A 16,594-nucleotide genomic window follows, 5' to 3' on the forward strand; every position below is an offset into this window, starting at 1 on the left:
TAAGAGATGGTGGTAAGGAATTGCAAAATTGTGCTGCTTTGACAGGAAAGCTATTTCCTCCAGACATAGTACTTTTGAATCTTGGAACAAGGAGGAGGTTTGAGTTGCCCTTTCTAGAGGGGCGGCAGGAAGTCGGTCTGGTGAATCTCGTTATCAAATATTGAGGGGCCGCTTGGTGTAGGCATTTATGGGTAAAAGAGACCGATTTAAGGAACATTTTCTGGTCTCTGAGATATGTGCTTTCCTCGGGAGGCTTAGGGCTGCGCTTGAGGCATTGTTTTGTAAGGTTTGAATTTTATTAGTAATGTATTTGTTGCTGCCTACGTAGAGTGCGTTGCAATAATCCAATTTGGATAGAATCAATGCTCTGGCTAGAGTGATGCAGTTGTTTGGTGAGAGGAACAGTTTGGATGCCCTAATAAGTTTACATGTATAAGATGTAGCGGAAGCCATGACATTGACTTATTTTTTGAAGGTGAGCATTGAGTCTAAATAGAATCCTAAGGTTTTAACCTCCTTAGCTACGGTGATTATATTATTGTCAATGGCAAAAGAGGAGTAGTTTTGGCCTAGTTTATTGAGGTTGGGTGCGGTGCCTAGGATGAGGAGTTCAGTCTTGTCATCATTCAGGCATAGACCATGAGAGGCCATCCATGCCTGGATGATGGGGTACACTCGATTTACAAAGGCCAAATCTTTGTCATAATCCCCCGTCAGCGGGAAGAGGATCTGGGTATCATCAGCATAGTTCGTGTAGGTGATACCCAGGCCATCTAGATCATCAAAAAGGGGCTTTGTAAAAATGTTGTACAAGGTGGGGGAGACGCAAGAACCCTGTGGCACATCACAGGTAATGGGCATAGGGTCAGCGGCCGCTGAAGGGGAAAAAACTTGCATAGTGCGGTTGTTGAGGAAGGACTGGATCCATTCAGTTGCCTGTGGGAGAAATGAGCTGCCGACTGTAAGTGTGTGCAGAGGATCTCGTGGTTGACCAGATCAAATGCAACTGAGAGATCGAGAAGTAACAGAAGTGCTGTTTGCCCTCATTTCTCAGCTCATCTATCTGTGCCTTAAGATCGATAAGCGCAGTCTCGGTCCCATGCTGTGGTCTGAAGCCTGACTGTCGGACTCCTAGGAGGTGGTTGAGTTCAAGGTATTGTTGAATTTGTTGGTATGCTATTTTATCAAGGATTTTGTGAAGAAACGGCACTGTAGTGACGGGACGGTAGTTGGTAGGGATGGCAGGATCTAGATTCAGTTTTTTAAGGAGTGGGAGGACCCAGGATTGTTTCAGATTGATAGGTATGGTACTGGCTGTAAAGGATGCATTTATTAGTTTAGTAATAAATGGTGAGAGTTCTCGAGCTGCATCTTTTATCAGTTGTGCAGGGCATAGGTCCCCATGGCAGTTCGAAGGTTTGAGTGCAAGAATTACTTTTTCAACCTCTTTGGTAGAGACTTTGCTGAAGTTGAAGAGGGGGGTGGGCACAGGGGGTGACGTCCGGGTGGGATGAGGTGGGGTAGAACTGGTGTTACTTAATTTGGAGATGGAGAGAAGGGAATCTTTTTTGTTACTGATTTTAGTTTGCAGAGAAGTAATTTTATTGGCAAGAGCATTTTGAATATCTGTACACCAGTTTTTGTCCTTGATACATGAGTCAGGTGGCTGGACAGGAGTTTCTATTTCTTTCAGAATTGAGAAGAGCTCTTTAGTATTAGATTTCGCTTGAGAGATTCGAAGGTTATAAGAAGTTTGTTTTGCAAGGATAATTTCTTTTTTGTACTGGGAAGCTAACTTACTTAGGTTTATCTTATTAGTTTCAGAAGGATCTGATCTCCAATTCTTTTCATAGCGTTGTTTCTCCTATCTGATAGCCTTAAGGTGAAGAGAGAACCAATTGTTCACATGTTTGCGAGGTTTGCTCTTTCTCACTTTGAGAGGTGCTATGGCATCAAGGGAAGATAGCATTACTTTATTGTACAGATCTATGGTTGAGGGATATGTATGGTCGGGAATAGCGTTAAGAGTAGGTAGGATCAGAGGAATAAGGTTTTCAGGAGTGATGTTTCTCTTGTTTCTAGTTGGGACAGCTGGAGCTATGCTGTTAGATTGTAGCGGTGGTGTGGACTCTAGTGAGAATGTGATCAGGTGATGATCAGATCACGGCTGTGGAATTATAGATGAGACTGTAAGTGGGCAGTTATGCACAGCTAGCCAGTCCAAGGTTCTACCTTTGGTATGGGTAGGAGCTGTGATTTTCTGAGTGAAACCTAGCTACTCTAGGGTGTTATTGATTATAGTAGCATTAGTGTCTAACGGGTCGCTAAGGCCAAGATTAAAATCTCCTAATATAATGCTTTCGGAGATGGTCTTGTTAGGTCATCTTCAAAAGATCCTAGTGGACCAGGAGGTCTGTATATTAGGTGAATGGATACAGTCTGCATATTAGATAGAGTTATCTTAGTTGTTAGGGATTCACAAGAACTTATGTTGTGTGGTGGTGAGAGATTCACTGATAGGTTGGTTTTAGCTATGATAGCAAGGCCACCACCTCGAGAGGTGGTACGGTCGAGTCTTAGGAGGGTGTAGTCATCTGGCACGGCTAGCATAATTGCTGGGCCAGCTGCTGGGTGGAGCCAAGATTCGGTAACAGCTAAGAAGTCTAAATGTTCATTGTGTAGTAAGTCAGCTATGTCAGTAGCATGAGGTACCATAGAGCGTGCATTTATAAGAGTAGCTCTCATCCCAGACTGAACTCGTTTCAAGATTGCTAGCTGTGTTTTAGGTTTGCATTTTGGGAGAAGGATTGGTTCTCGGAAGAGTCTGCTGTTAAGTTGGAGTGGGTGCCGGTGATGGCTTGAATTATGCTGGCTGCGAGTGGCATTACAGTGCGCTAGATTGGTTGGAGGGTCATAGATCCTAGGTAGTCTAGCACGTAATTTAAGGTTCCTCTGTGAAACAATGCAGGGTATGGTAATCATGGCAACCTGTTTGAGGGCATTCTGCGCTGGCGCAGGTAGGGGTGGATTAATGGACAGGGTGTGGTCATGTAGGCTAGTAATATATAGGGGAGGTCTTAGTAGGACAGTGTAAAGCATTGGGAAATACATTGTATGCAGGGAACTGGTAAGGAATCAAGCAAAGTATAGCAGATGTCCATACATAGTAACATGGGTGTAACACAAGGCACATGTAGAGACCAAGTGCTATTCAATGGAGGCTGGGCAAGTATCACACAAGGTGTAAAAACAGTCTAGGGCTAGTAGTGTCTATAGCAATTCAAATTTAGGATATCTGACACATTTAGGGCACATTGACTCTTGGTGCACTGTAGCAGTAGCTAATCAAATAGCGCATCAGGTAGGATATATGCAGGGTATACTGGCATGCAAGTGAGTCAAGATAATAGGGAGAGCTTCAAGGTGTATAGAGGAGACTAAGTACAATACTGGTAATCAAAGAAGGCATATAGAATGCTGCTATGTCTAAGCTTGAATACTAGACATGTGTAGGCTAAAGAGCTGTGAATGCACAAACAGTGGAGCATCTAGATTCAAATTTTAGCAATCAGGGCTAAAGTGAGGCCAATTACAGTAAGCACAAACAGTGGAGCATCTAGATTCAAATTTTAGCAATCAGGGCTAAAGTGAGGCCAATTACAGTAAGCACAAACAGTCGAGCATCTAGATTTGAATTTTAGCAATCAGGGCTAAAGTGAGGCCCATTACAGTAAGCACAAACAGTGGAGCATCTAGATTCGAATTTTAGCAATCAGGGCTAAAGTGAGGCCAATTACAGTAAGCACAAACAGTGGAGCATCTAGATTCCAATTTTAGCAATCAGGGCTAGAAGGTAATATATATGCAGCATAGAGGCAGCTATCGTCAGGACGTATGCAGTGCAGGCAATGGATCAGGGGAGGTACAGCTGTAGACATTAAAGCCACTTCGAGGTACATATATGTCCAAGTTCCATAGTGTAAGCTTAGTGAGCAGAGTAAATAGTCAGATGTGCACATTCAGAAAAAATTACAAGATGTCACAATGTTTGGTAGGCAGGGCGAGTATACATAGTGAAAGGAAGTTCTGTATAGAGTGGGTCTTTAAGTTCCAGGTGGCCAGTTGTTATATTAGCATGGGGACAGAGAGGCACTGGTGGGTTACTCAGAGTCTCAGTGTGCATGGGCAGGGGGTCTGGCCCTGGGCTCTGGTCAGCTTGGGACAGTCTCAGGACAATTGTTGGCCTTGCCCTCAGGGCCTTTCCAGGAAGGGCCAGCTCACGCCTGCCAGCTTCCGATAGGCTCCTGATGTTGGTGCAGAGGCCAATCAGCAGCAGGCATCACTGTGGTGGAGGGGCTGAACATGGTGAACGGTGTAGGAAACACGGGCGGACATCTTGGAAATAGAAAACACCTTGTGTGTTGTAATGGTGGTAGGATGCTGATGGCATTTACATCAGGGCAGCACAACTCATGTGCATCACGAATGCCTTAATATTAAAAGCTCACGTTGTTTGCAGATATTTCCTCGGCTACCGTGCCTACAGCGCTAAGAATAGCCATATAATATATTGCTGCATTTAAATAAGGCCAGCTAACAGCATAACTTTGCATGGAATTCACAGCAATCGGAGGGTGTCATAACCAGCTGCTCCTGCAGCGGTTCCGAGCTCCTCCTGCGGTAATTCTTCAATGCCCACACCGTTGCCAGGAGTGCCTTCTCACAATCGTTGAATTTTTCCTCCACAGAGGATAAAGTTTTACTCGCATAGGAGATTACTTTATTGACCTTGTCATGCTTTTGGTATAATACTGCAGTCAAGCATGTATTAGAGAACCCTGTCTCCAAGACGAACTCCTTGTTTCTGACAAGGTAAGCTAGGCAAGGCGCTTGTGAAAGGCTCCTTTTGAGTTGTCTTACTGCCTCGGCTTGTTCTGGACCCCACACCCACTTGACCCCCCCTTCAAAAGATGAATCAGGGGTCTTGTGATCTCTGCGTAGTCCTCAATGGACTTTCTACTGTAAGTTAGTCAGTCCAAGGAGGCTCCTTAGTTCCCACAGAGTTGTGGGGTCTTTCAATTTCTGGAGTGCTTCCACTTTCTTTTCCTGGGGACAGAGACCCTGAGGAGTAATCTCATGCCCAAGAAATTGACACGGGTTCTACACCACTGTGCCTTTTGAAAGGAAAGCTTTGCTCCGGCGGCCCTCAACTGTGTCAGAACATAACAGATCTTTGCTATGTGTTCCTCCACAGATGAGCTTTTGATGAGGACATCATCTACATAAGCCAGGTTACCCCTTTCACCTAGGTTGGGCATGGCCTTCTGTAGAAAAATGTTGAATTAATTGCCGGAGTTGATGTATACGAAGGGAGTCCGGGTCCATGTGTACTGCTGCCCCCCGAAGGTAAAGGCCACCTTGTATTGGTCCTCCCTACTGACAGGTACAGTCCAGTACCCATTGGTCAGGTCTATTGCTGTGAATACCTGTGACCCCTGGATCTGGGCTAGCCCTTGGTCAGTGTAGGGAAGAGGCCATTGGGAAGTATGGACCCGTTTGTTGAGCTCCCTAAGGTTGGTGCAGAATCTCCACTGGCCGTTTGGCTTCAATATCCCCAGCACCGGATTATTGAAGGTGCTGTGGACTGGACGGATTATCCCACGGGACTCAAGGTTCTTAATTATTTCAGTAAGGGACTCCATTGATGCGAGAGGCAAGCAATATTGCTTCACAAACACTGGAGTCATACCAGGGTCCGTGGGAATTTTTGTTGTGTGGATGTCGGTGCGACCACAGTCATATGAGTCCACCGCAAAGAGATCTTGAAAATCCAAGAAAACTTGTTTCAGCTTTTGCTTCTGCTCCAGAGTCTCACAGGCTTCCACTAGGTTGACTCTCTCTTCAACCATCTGCCTGAAGCCTGGAAAGACTTCTGGTTTTGCTATCTCAGCGGCCTCCTCCAGCTGGGTAAAGTCCCTGGTCAGAGTGCTGATTTGGACTGGTGGCTTCAGGTGGGAAAGGCAGCCCTCATGGTCCTGGAAAATTACCCCATCTCTCCTAAAGTCACAGGTCACATCTTCCTTACCATGAAGTTCCCCCCATGCCGGGTAAAGATTCTGTCTGGTGTTGTGTTGTTATCACTATCACTGTCAAAACAGTCCTTGGGGATTGGTCCTAACAGTTCATTACCTAAATCTATGGAAAAATGTCGGTCATCAACCATCATTCCAATAATGGTGCCTGCGGCTAGAGTAATATTCTTTAAGTCACTGTTATCCACCTCTATTGGAATGGTGTCATGTTCTATATTGACTAGTGGTGTTGGGTTTACCCCCAACCCTTGCTGTTGGAGAGAAGCGTTTAGATGAATATAGGCATCAGGGTTTTTCGATTTCTGTCCTCTTTTAACTTTCACTTTCAGGGAGAATTGTCGGGTCCTTTCTGGGATGGTGACTTCCTCTCCAATCTGGATTTCAACTGCATAAGGCAGCAGTTGAGCTGACCTAAATGCTTTCTCTGGGTCATCAAAGCCCATGGTATTATCCGCTAATCGGGACCAAGCTTTGAAGTTTATTCGGTCCAAACTAATGGCAAAGCGATTGAGAATGTCAGTGCCTAAGTAAAAGGCGGCAGTGACGTCTCGCACGACCCAACAATTATGGACTATGCTCTTGTTGCCTATGGAGATTTTGAGCATACACCTGCTTGGCAGGAAATGTTTGGAATTGGGCTTTTCCAGATCCATTTCCCATTTGTCTATCAGTCTAAATGTGGGAATGGCTGGATCTTTTGGGAGTTGGCAGAACATGGCTTTGCTGATGAAGCTCTTACCGTTGTTCACACACGTTTGGGCGAGAACAGAGTCCTTCCCTTCATTTAACTGAACAGGGATGAACAACTGCTCTCCAATTTGCTGAATATCAGCCAAGTTTTGAGCTGATTTCTCATCTTTATGGACCATAGGAGTGGGAATGTCTGATTGTGGATTGGTAAAGAATTTCAGAGTGTTTCCTTCCAGTGTGGAATACCACCTTAGACTGGAAGGAAGGTTGATTTTCAGAAATAGAGAGGACCCCCCATCACCAGTTTGTTGTCCTACTGCTATTACTGTCGCATCTGGAATTTGATTGTTCTGGAAGTGAAATTCTACTTGGTCCGATTTTTGTTCAACCACGTGGCAGGTGCCGTTTAAACTAACATGGCTGACACTCTGTTTTAGTTTGATTGGTCTGCTAGTCTGGGTCTAGAGGACCTTGTTTACACAATCAATTATGGGTGACAACCTTCGCAGGAGGTCATTCCCTAGTAAACAAGGGGTGCCCTCTGGGGTCACAACTATGACTGGGTGCTTCACCTTGTGTCACCCAATTTTAATGTCCAAATCCGCAGTCCCCTCAACGGGAATTTCCTTCCCGTCAAAGTTCTGAAGTTGTCCAGAAAGAAGGGTGAGAGGAATTTGGTAATTCTCCCCCCTTCCTGAATTCAGTTTGTCAAAGGCCTTTTTGGACAGAAGGGTAGCTTGGGATCCAGTGTCCACCAGTGCCAAAATTGTACCCTGCCCCTCTATTTGTACCGGGGCATAGAATCTTCCCTCCGTCTCCGCAAGGGGGCACAGATAATGCACATTTTTGGACAACTGGTGGGTTAGTTTTCTAGTTTTGGACACTGATAGAGAAGAGATTTGGGCAGAAGTTTGTGGGGAGTCTTGGGAATCTGAAAACAAAAGGTGGAAACTAGAGGTGGAAGAAGTTTTGAGTTCTCCTGGTTCTGGTGCTGGGCTGCCCCCTCCCTTTTTGGAGGCAGTCACCAGGATGGGTTGAACCAGGGGATTTTCATGTTGTTGGTTCTGGGGTTGGATGATGGGCGGCGCTAGCTCAGTCCCCACATCTACCCAGTCTGGATTTGAATCCTTTGGGACCCATTTTTCTTTGGGAGGAGTTCCCCCATCTCTGAAGGAGAAGATCCTTTCCCCAGGATCCTCTGAGGATCCCTCTCCTTTACATTGGAAGACTTGTACCATCTTCCACAAAATGGGTCTGTTTGGGTACTTTGTTTCTCCTACCCCCTCTATGCTCCTTGGGTGGCAGACTTTCAGGGGCAGGAGATGTTGGTTCCAGTTCATGGGTTTCCAGGGGCTTTCTACAAGTGGGGAAGGAAGCTTTCTCCAAGGTTTTACACCCCCTTCCCATTGTGCCTCCTCCATGGGAACCGGTGGGTTGTCGGGGCTCTGCCCCCGTCATTGTTCTGGAGCACCAGGTCCGGAGTTTGAGGCATTCTGTGCCGGCATGCTCCTCTGAGGGTTCTGCTGAGCCCTCAGCATGCGACCCAGATCCTGTGCCATGTTTTGGACCTGGCGCCCTAGCTGTGATACCCGCTCAGGCTGATACAGGGTTCTGGGCTGATCCCAGGAAGGATAGCTATCCCTTCTCTGGAAATACCCCTGGTTTGGAAAATGTGGGTACCCCTCCACCCTTGGCCTCCCCTCTCCCGGATTGGGTTGTCTGGGCTCAGGAAATTGGGGAAAGAAGGATGGATTGTTCTGGGGTTGAAAGTTTTGTGCGTACCTGGGGAAAAAGTTCTGTCCAGGATTTGGGGAACTTCTGCCCTCCTGGGGGAAGTGAGGAGGGAAGTTCCCTAGGTTAGGTCCTGCTTGGTTGGATGCCCCCCCTTGGGCTGGAGGAGTCCACACATAACCCAGGATGGGTCAGTTCCCCTTGTAGCGGGGACTTATATAGTCAGGGGAGTGAGGGATCCCATTTGTGGGACTACCTCCTTGGTTCCCTGTTTGTGACTGGCCCGAGGGCCTTCTGGGCTTGGGATTATTCTGCTGTGCAGGTGGGTTTTTAGGCCCCCATCTCCAAATCTAAAATGGGGGCAACCTTCACCTCTGCCACCTTAGCAGCAGCAGGGGTGTTGGTTGTTTTGGGGCTTTTAGGATTATTCTTGTTTTCTATGGGCTTTTGCACCTCATAGATCCGTGTGGCCTGTTCAATGACCCAGCCTAGTGATCTTTTCTCATGAAAATCTCTCACTAGCTGGGGCATGATGTACTTTGGTAGAGCCTGGAAAAAGTATTGACAGATTCTTTGCTGTCCGTGCGCACCCTTCTGGTAGTCTGTGCAAAGGCATGCTTTAATTCCTGCACAAATTCTTGTGGGGGCTGATACTCCCCACATTGCAAGTTGTAGGCTGCCTTGCGAGCCTCCTGCGGATTTCTATGCACAGAAAAATGCTTCAAGATGGCCACCCTATAGGTAGACCATCTGGAATGATTTTGGTCCTCCAGCCCCGCAAAGAAGCTGGAGTATTCTGGTGAGAAGGTACATTTCACATACTGAATGCAGCTACTGCTGTCTTTCAAATGGAAAGTTTCCATCATCTGCTCAAAGAGCTCTAAGTGCTCCCAAACAGAATTTTTGGCGTTCCTATGATAAGGCGTGATGACGCTCCTTATTGCTGTGATTTGTTTTAAGGGGTCCTTAAGCAAGGCCCTTTTTGCCTTATTGGCCTTCTTGGTTCGGGTAACCCTGGTCCAATCCTCCTCTGACTCAGAGGCACTGCTCCCAGAGGTTCCCGTCTGGTCTTCTAGGTTCTCCTGGATTCTGCGAGCCTGGGAATGGCTGGCAGAATGTGGGGACATAATCTCCTGTGTCCTGGGGCGCTCAGAGGAGTCTTCCGATTCCTCCTTGCTCCCAGGATTGGATGGGTACCCCCCCTACTGTCCTAGCTGAGCAGAGGTTTTCAGGATGCCCTTAGTGGGCCTACTCTCATGGGGTTCCCAACTAAATCTTGCAGTACTTGGGACCCCAAACCCAGATGCCCGCCCATCCATTCCTAGGAGGTGCTGGTCTATGAGCCCCATACTTCTGATTGGATTGAAATCTGCCATCCCCGTGGCCCTGGGCTCATGTGTGTCAGTGGACATGGGGGTGGCAGAGTCCAAGGACTGGGAGAGATGAAGGCCTCTGGTACTAGGGTTCCTGAGGTTATGCTCAGGTGTTTCCCTTTCCCAGCGAACCTCATCTCTATCCGCCCCTGCTGCCTGTTGCCATGCGAGGACCTGAGTTTTCTGTTCCTCAATTAAAGCCTTACTAGGCTCTATCAGTCTCTTTTGCATGGCTACCTGCCTGTGGAGCCTGTCATTGTTCTCACAGAGAGCCTCATTTTTTCTCTGTGCTTCCTGGGTTGTCTTTGAATACTGGTCTAGTCTTTGCTGCAGGAGGATTACCTCCTGAGTCCTGTCCAGACTGGCCTGGTCCTTTCTTGCTAGAGCCTCTTCCACCCTCCTGGGGTGCTCGAACAATCTTTCATGCTCTTTTTGAAGGTCACCCAGTCCCTGAAGGGCCAGGTGATTTTCTTCTACTTTCTCTTTTAAGTGAGAGACTTCCTGGCCTAAGGTGTCCCTTTCCTGAGCAAGAGCCTGCCTCTGTGCCACCAGGTCGTCCCTCTGTCTTTGAAGTGCACCAGCCTTCTGGCGCTCTTCATCAAATTCTGCCTGGATATGCAGGTCCTTCAAAATCAATTTATTGCTCTCCTCTTTCTCTCTATCTATTTGACTTTGCAGGGTGACTACCTGCTCTGCGCATACCCTGTTGAAATTGATCTGTTGCTCCAGCTTTCGTTTTCAGACTCCTGGCTCCTCTGCAGCCTCTGCTCCGAAGAGTCAAGATTAATTTGGGCCTTTTCCAATGCCATCAGTTGCCTGCTTGCCAGATCTTGGCCTTCAGCATATTTATCCTGTATGGTTCCAATAGATAAATATAGAAATGCCGCTATCTTGGCAATCTTATTTTGCTCATCCTTGGCCTTGGGGGCCATATATAGTTCGCTCAGGGCCACATGTAAGGGACCCTGGTCTTTCCATGTATCTAACCCTGTTGCAGTGATCTGTTGTGTGATTGCCTGCAACCACACCTTCTGATCCTGCTCTGTCCATTCACCTCTCACAAATAACTTATGCAAAAGGTGTTCACTCGCCATATTGATGTCTACCAATGTCGCCATTATGGAAATATTAATTTCCTTCCTTACTTACAGAAGTTTATTTTATTTTTGCAAACAGACCATTTCCTTAGAGCGTTCCCTTTTGAGGGCTGCTTTTACAGTGTAACACAGCGTGGTAGCCCAATCAGGATTTATGTATCCTATTAGTTAGCACACTGTGTTAAGCTGTCATAAGTGGTATGTCTAATCCAGAACTCCCGCGACGAGCCCCCAATTTGTAAGTGGTTTCAAACCAGCACTCCAACTAAGTCAATGCCTAGCGTGAGATGCCCAGCTGGAACCCTTAATTTATATATTTTTATGTCAAAAGTTCTTTTATTTCTGGATGATGTACCCTTATATAATGCCCCTCTCTTTGAATCCCCTCGGTCTCACTGAACCAATAAGTAGGTTGTTTTGCAAAGTTGAAAGATTTATTTGATGAATTAAACAATATATGTATATCACACTTTTATGAATATGAACAATATCTAGATATCACACTTATTAATATTTATACACTGATCAGCAATGGGTGATATCACAACAATCAACAATCTCTTTAATAAATAGGAGTATGGGTGAGAAGAATAATGTAGCAGATAATTACTTTGTGTGGGTTCAATGAAATGCAATGATATGAAATTAATGCAGCACAAAAATAAAACTTGATTTGAATTCAATCAAAGACAATGTAATCACTCTTTCCCCCTGTTACTACTCAATCCCCCCTAATATGCAATTGGAAGATATGGAATGAGGGCTCACAGGTTTCAGGAATATACAATCAACAATGCAGTTCAATCCCAATTCCCCAGCAAGCTTAGAGAGAACAGGAATGATTTTAAAACAGGTCAAATGCTTTTGAATGTGATTTGAAATGAATGGGAAAAATGCTAAAATGACTTTATTTCCCTAAAAGGGATTCAAAACTAGTGAGAGTCGCTTTGGATAGGTTCAGGTAGACACTAGCAATGCTGTTGGAATGACTAATAGATAGGAATCTGAATTCAGAGATTGCATGCAAGAAATAGCAATTTTATATGGAATGAAATTGACCCAAATGCAGAATCGCGGCAAACTTTTCAGCGCGTGAGAAATGCAATTACAGAAAAAACTATAAGGAGTTGGAGTGCGGTTCTTAGTTCGTGTGAAAGCTGAGGATGTTAAAAGCATGTACGGTTCAGAAGTTAGAGGTTTTAGTAAAGGTCGATTTTTCAGAAAAAGAGTCAAGGTTTACAAATGAAAGAAGCGCTTTTGGAGATTAGAAACAATGATTTCTTAACACTAGGGAGTCTGTGGAGCCACAAGCTACATGACAGCACAGCCACCGATCCAGGGGCGCCCCCGGATGGTTTCTATCTGCCGAGATGCTTGCCTTTCTCCAGCAAATATATATTAGTGCAAAGATGATTATCACTACAATTATCAGAGGATTATATGGATTAGAGAAGGATTCAGAATGGACAAAATAGATTCTACAATGCAGTTCTGGATATGTTAGAATGGGTTGGATAGGATCACTTAAAACTAAGAGATGGCTATGGACAGTTCTATGCTAAATAATCACAACTATGGCTTTGGAATGGAATAGGCCCGTCAGGATCTGGTCAAGGGTTTTGGACTGGAATCTGCTAGCCACCGGAGAGGATTCAGGCACTTGGTTCTGCTCTCAGCAAGGCATTCTGGTCTGCACGGCCTCCTGGACTTGATCTGACGGGTTGGTTGTGGGTACAGCTCTGCTCTACTGGTTTGGATCTCTGGGTTCTAGCAAGGGTTCTTGGTAAGAAGCAGCCAAAACAGCACAGCCAGGCTGTTGAATTGGTTGGGTCCTGTGGAAGTTTGGGGTTAAAATCAGGTTGCAAGATTCTAAAGGCCAGCTGAGAAAGGTTCAGCTTTTTGGATTGGGCCTTCTGCTTCAGGGTTCTGGAGTCTGGATAGTTCTGGAGTCTGGATAGTTCTGTATTCGGATTCTCCTTCAGAGCGCTTCGCCAGTTGATCAGTGATGGGTGAATGTGTGTGTGTTTCTGTACCCTCAACAGTCCCTATTTATGTATTTCTACATGGGGTTGGGTGGGCTGATTATACTATGCCCAACCCTCTAAGAAGCCGATAGGTCAGAGAATTTCCTCTCCCCTAATTTGAGAAGCAACAGTGTGTCATGATGTGTCATGTTTATGGTCCAGGGAGAAAACCCTCCCCTTTGTTTCTGTACAGTATATCTTATTTTTCACAAAAAGCATATTTATAATATCACTAATTTAATAATACTACATATTTATATCCCGAATTAAAAAAGGCACACATCCGTCAAAGTCCCATCTTCTGGAGAGCTTTGGTTCACAAATGACAGTTTTTGCGCTTTTGATCGGTTACTCAGTGTCACTTCTGTACCAATTCTTTCACAAACATGCACATACCATCTGGGCATATTCATGTAAAGTTTCATATTTTTAACATTATCACAACTGCTACAAAGTCCACATTTTGATGATTCTGTCTCTGAATATCGCACAAGTTCCAGAGTAGTTTCTACTTGTGAGCAACATTTTCATTTTAATAACCTCTAAATTCCATATTTTTACCAGTTTGGCACAATTTTCTATAAGTCTTTTTCAAAAAGATATTGTCTGTGCTTTCTGAATAAACAAAACTGCTTGTCTCCACCTCCAAGGTCTTGGCTGGGCTAGAGAGCAGTCCCAGGCCTCTCTGACTTTGGCATCTGGTTTCAGCCTACACCCGAATTAGCATTTCCTTTGAGTCAAAGGGAGTCTTTTGTCTCCTAGCAGAGCAACAGGCCAAAGTGCTCCTCCCTTTTCCTTTCACACCTCCCTACCAGTTCCTTAGCAGAGAGCAGGGGAAAAGATTCCTTTGTTTGGGAGAAGGTGTGGAATGTCTTTGAAGCTCAGTGTAGCTGGCTTTAACTTTTAACACACAATGTTTAAAATAGTCTTGTCCTAAAATACAAATTACATTTTTAACAAATATATCCACCAATCTCTTAAATCCAGCCTTTTTAAAATATAGTTTTGAATTGTATCCACCTCTATTGCTTCTGATAGCAAGTCTTTCCTTTTCATACTTTGATTCAATGTATCATTTTAAATTGACACGTTAAGTAATCGCCAGCTTCTCACACAGGCGAGTAGCGGTACTGCGCCCATTTTTGACATATTCTTCCAAGCAAGCATCTTTAAATGTGGATTTTCTTCGGATCAAATATTTTTCTGCTGACATTGTGCTTAGGTGAATTCTTTATATACAGTGATGTTTAACACCCAACCAGGAGGTTGGATCTCTTGTGATGTTTGGGAACCATGATTTTTGCACTTTCCACAGTCAAAGAAAAACTGATTTTTAAACAGATCTGTGTTTCTCTGGTAATGCAGGACTGCTTTTTCAAATAGTTTCATTTTCCTCTGTGGGCAGCCAAAGGATAGGTTTTGGCAGTGGTCTCCTGCTTTTCCACGGACATAGGCAAAAGTGGATTGGTGGCCTATTTTTCGGGTTTTCCTGTGCACTTCTGGGTGTTTTAACACGCATAATGCTTTCCAGCGGCCATTCTGAGGTTTCTGATGCAAGCAGTGCACAGTAATGTTGCAGGGCATGGACTAGTGGGTTAAAACATCCCACTATCCCTGGGTCTGCGCTTAGAAACCTCTGGGTATTAAGCGCGTTATAAATAACCTATCATATCATATCATACACAGGAAGAGTGAGCATTTTAATTGGAACCGTGTTGTTCGTCCCAGTCAAGAGAAAGATTGGACATTAAATAAAGAGGAAGATTCATCTCTGATTAAACAGGTGAAAGTAGCAGAGCTTCAAGAAAAAGGAGAGTACAAAACATATAAGAACATAGGAGAACAAAATAAGAAAGTAAGATGAAAGTTGAAGAGCCCAATATTTGAACTGTACTAATAAAAGTAGTCACAAAGAGGTATCTACAAAGATTCTAAAAAGGCAACTTGCTGACAAAGCAGCCCACAGGGGAAGGTAGCCAATCTCCTATATTTTCCGTAACCGGGTCAGGTTAGGTTAGTTTGGACAGTGGAGAGATCATGTTTTTGGACTATATGACAAGTGAAAAGCACGCTAGTTAGTTTCTATTAAGTATGGAAAATCCTTATATCCAGGAAATGTAGTACTTTTTCTTTTTCACAAAGAATAAGTCACAATATGTTAGATCAGAGTCGGTGTCCTTCTTCTGACCCGTCACAATGTTTGATGAAAAGGAACAGGGGATGGCAGTACTTCTTAATCTTCAGCTTTAAATGAGAAGGGTCAGAATCACAGAAGGATTTGTGAAGAATGCAAAGTATCTTCAAGCAGTGACAGGAAGCCATTTGAGGGAAGGCATGGGTGTGATGAATTGATCCCATAGTTTCACATGTAATGTTGGTTTTGCTGCCTTCTTCTGAATTACTTCACGCTCGGGAATTACACATGTAGGAAACACCAGGAAAAGACTGTTAAAGCAATCCAGCCATACTAACTAACTAATAGCCGAGGTAAGGATTAAGGATTATTATCTGTTTCAACACACGCAGGAGAATATGGGATATTCTTTGTGATGTCTTTAATATTGGGGAGAGGTATAGAAGGCTGTCAAAAATTACTTCCCGATTTGATGCAGCTGGGGAAATTGTTAGGGAAGCTTGCATGGATGATGTGGTGGCCAGAAGGTGGAGTAGAGGTGTTCAAACACATAATATCCATTTTGGCAGCATTGATGCAAAGGCGATTATCAATTATGCAGTATATTTAAAGAAGACATGTGAGATGAGGAGTGTACCAGAGCCATTTACACTGAAGGCTATTCGAGTATCATACGTGTGAGTTTGAAAGGTAGCAGAGAAAAGTGTGTTGAGGTAAAGAAAGGGATTAAGATAATAACTCAATATGCACAGAAAGAGATGATAAACTAGTGGGGCACCTGAAGGTATCTCACCCGCCAGTCCGCAGGGATCTGTCATCCAGGTGGCCAGGACACGGCCATCACTTTTGGATCCAGTTCCTGGGGGTGGACCAGTGTTGGAGGATCACCTGGTTGGGGGGTCTTGTGAGAGTGGAAGAGGGACACCGAAGGGTGAGACGTAGTATCCCCTTTCCTTATCTTGCACAGTAGGATACTTAGGAACTCTACCCCCCCTCCCTTTTCCAACACAAACACTTTCTCACACCGTGAGCAACAATGGACTGATACCAGCGCCGTTTACCTGAAATGTCTCAACACAAGAGTTAGGCAGAGTCAGACAATTGCTGGCAACTACACACACCTGACTGCCCTTTCACTTCCCCCTGGAATAAAAGGTGGAGCACAAGAGCACACTGGAAGCAAGGCGGAACGCACAAGCAAGCAGTTATTCCAGGATGGCAGTTCAAACGGAGGAGAAAGGCAGTGGGACCCGATAGGACATCAAGGAGGGAGTTGCCATTGCCCTTTTCAACCCAGACCCATGCAGCCTCTGATGAAAGATACATAAGTCCGGGAATCGCAGCAAGCGAGTGGTGTGATGGATGTCACCGGTACATGGAACCCTCCTGCACTGATTGCCAGGGCAGGGAGATGTGGTTGCCATTGTGGTACCATCCTTGACTCCAGCGGCTC

At 45.0% G+C, this 16,594-nt stretch overlaps 1 long non-coding RNA gene across 1 annotated transcript in view; it reads left to right on the plus strand.

Annotated features, from left to right (window-relative positions):
* The window catches only part of LOC138453342 (uncharacterized), a 2,021,223-nt gene that overhangs the window by 865,492 nt on the left and 1,139,137 nt on the right, over positions 1 to 16,594 (plus strand). The window lies entirely within an intron of this gene.

This window comes from Ambystoma mexicanum, chromosome 4p (genome assembly GCF_040938575.1).
Source record: "Ambystoma mexicanum isolate Mex_15411 chromosome 4p, UKY_AmexF1_1, whole genome shotgun sequence".
Classification (NCBI taxonomy): Eukaryota; Metazoa; Chordata; class Amphibia; order Caudata; family Ambystomatidae; genus Ambystoma; species Ambystoma mexicanum.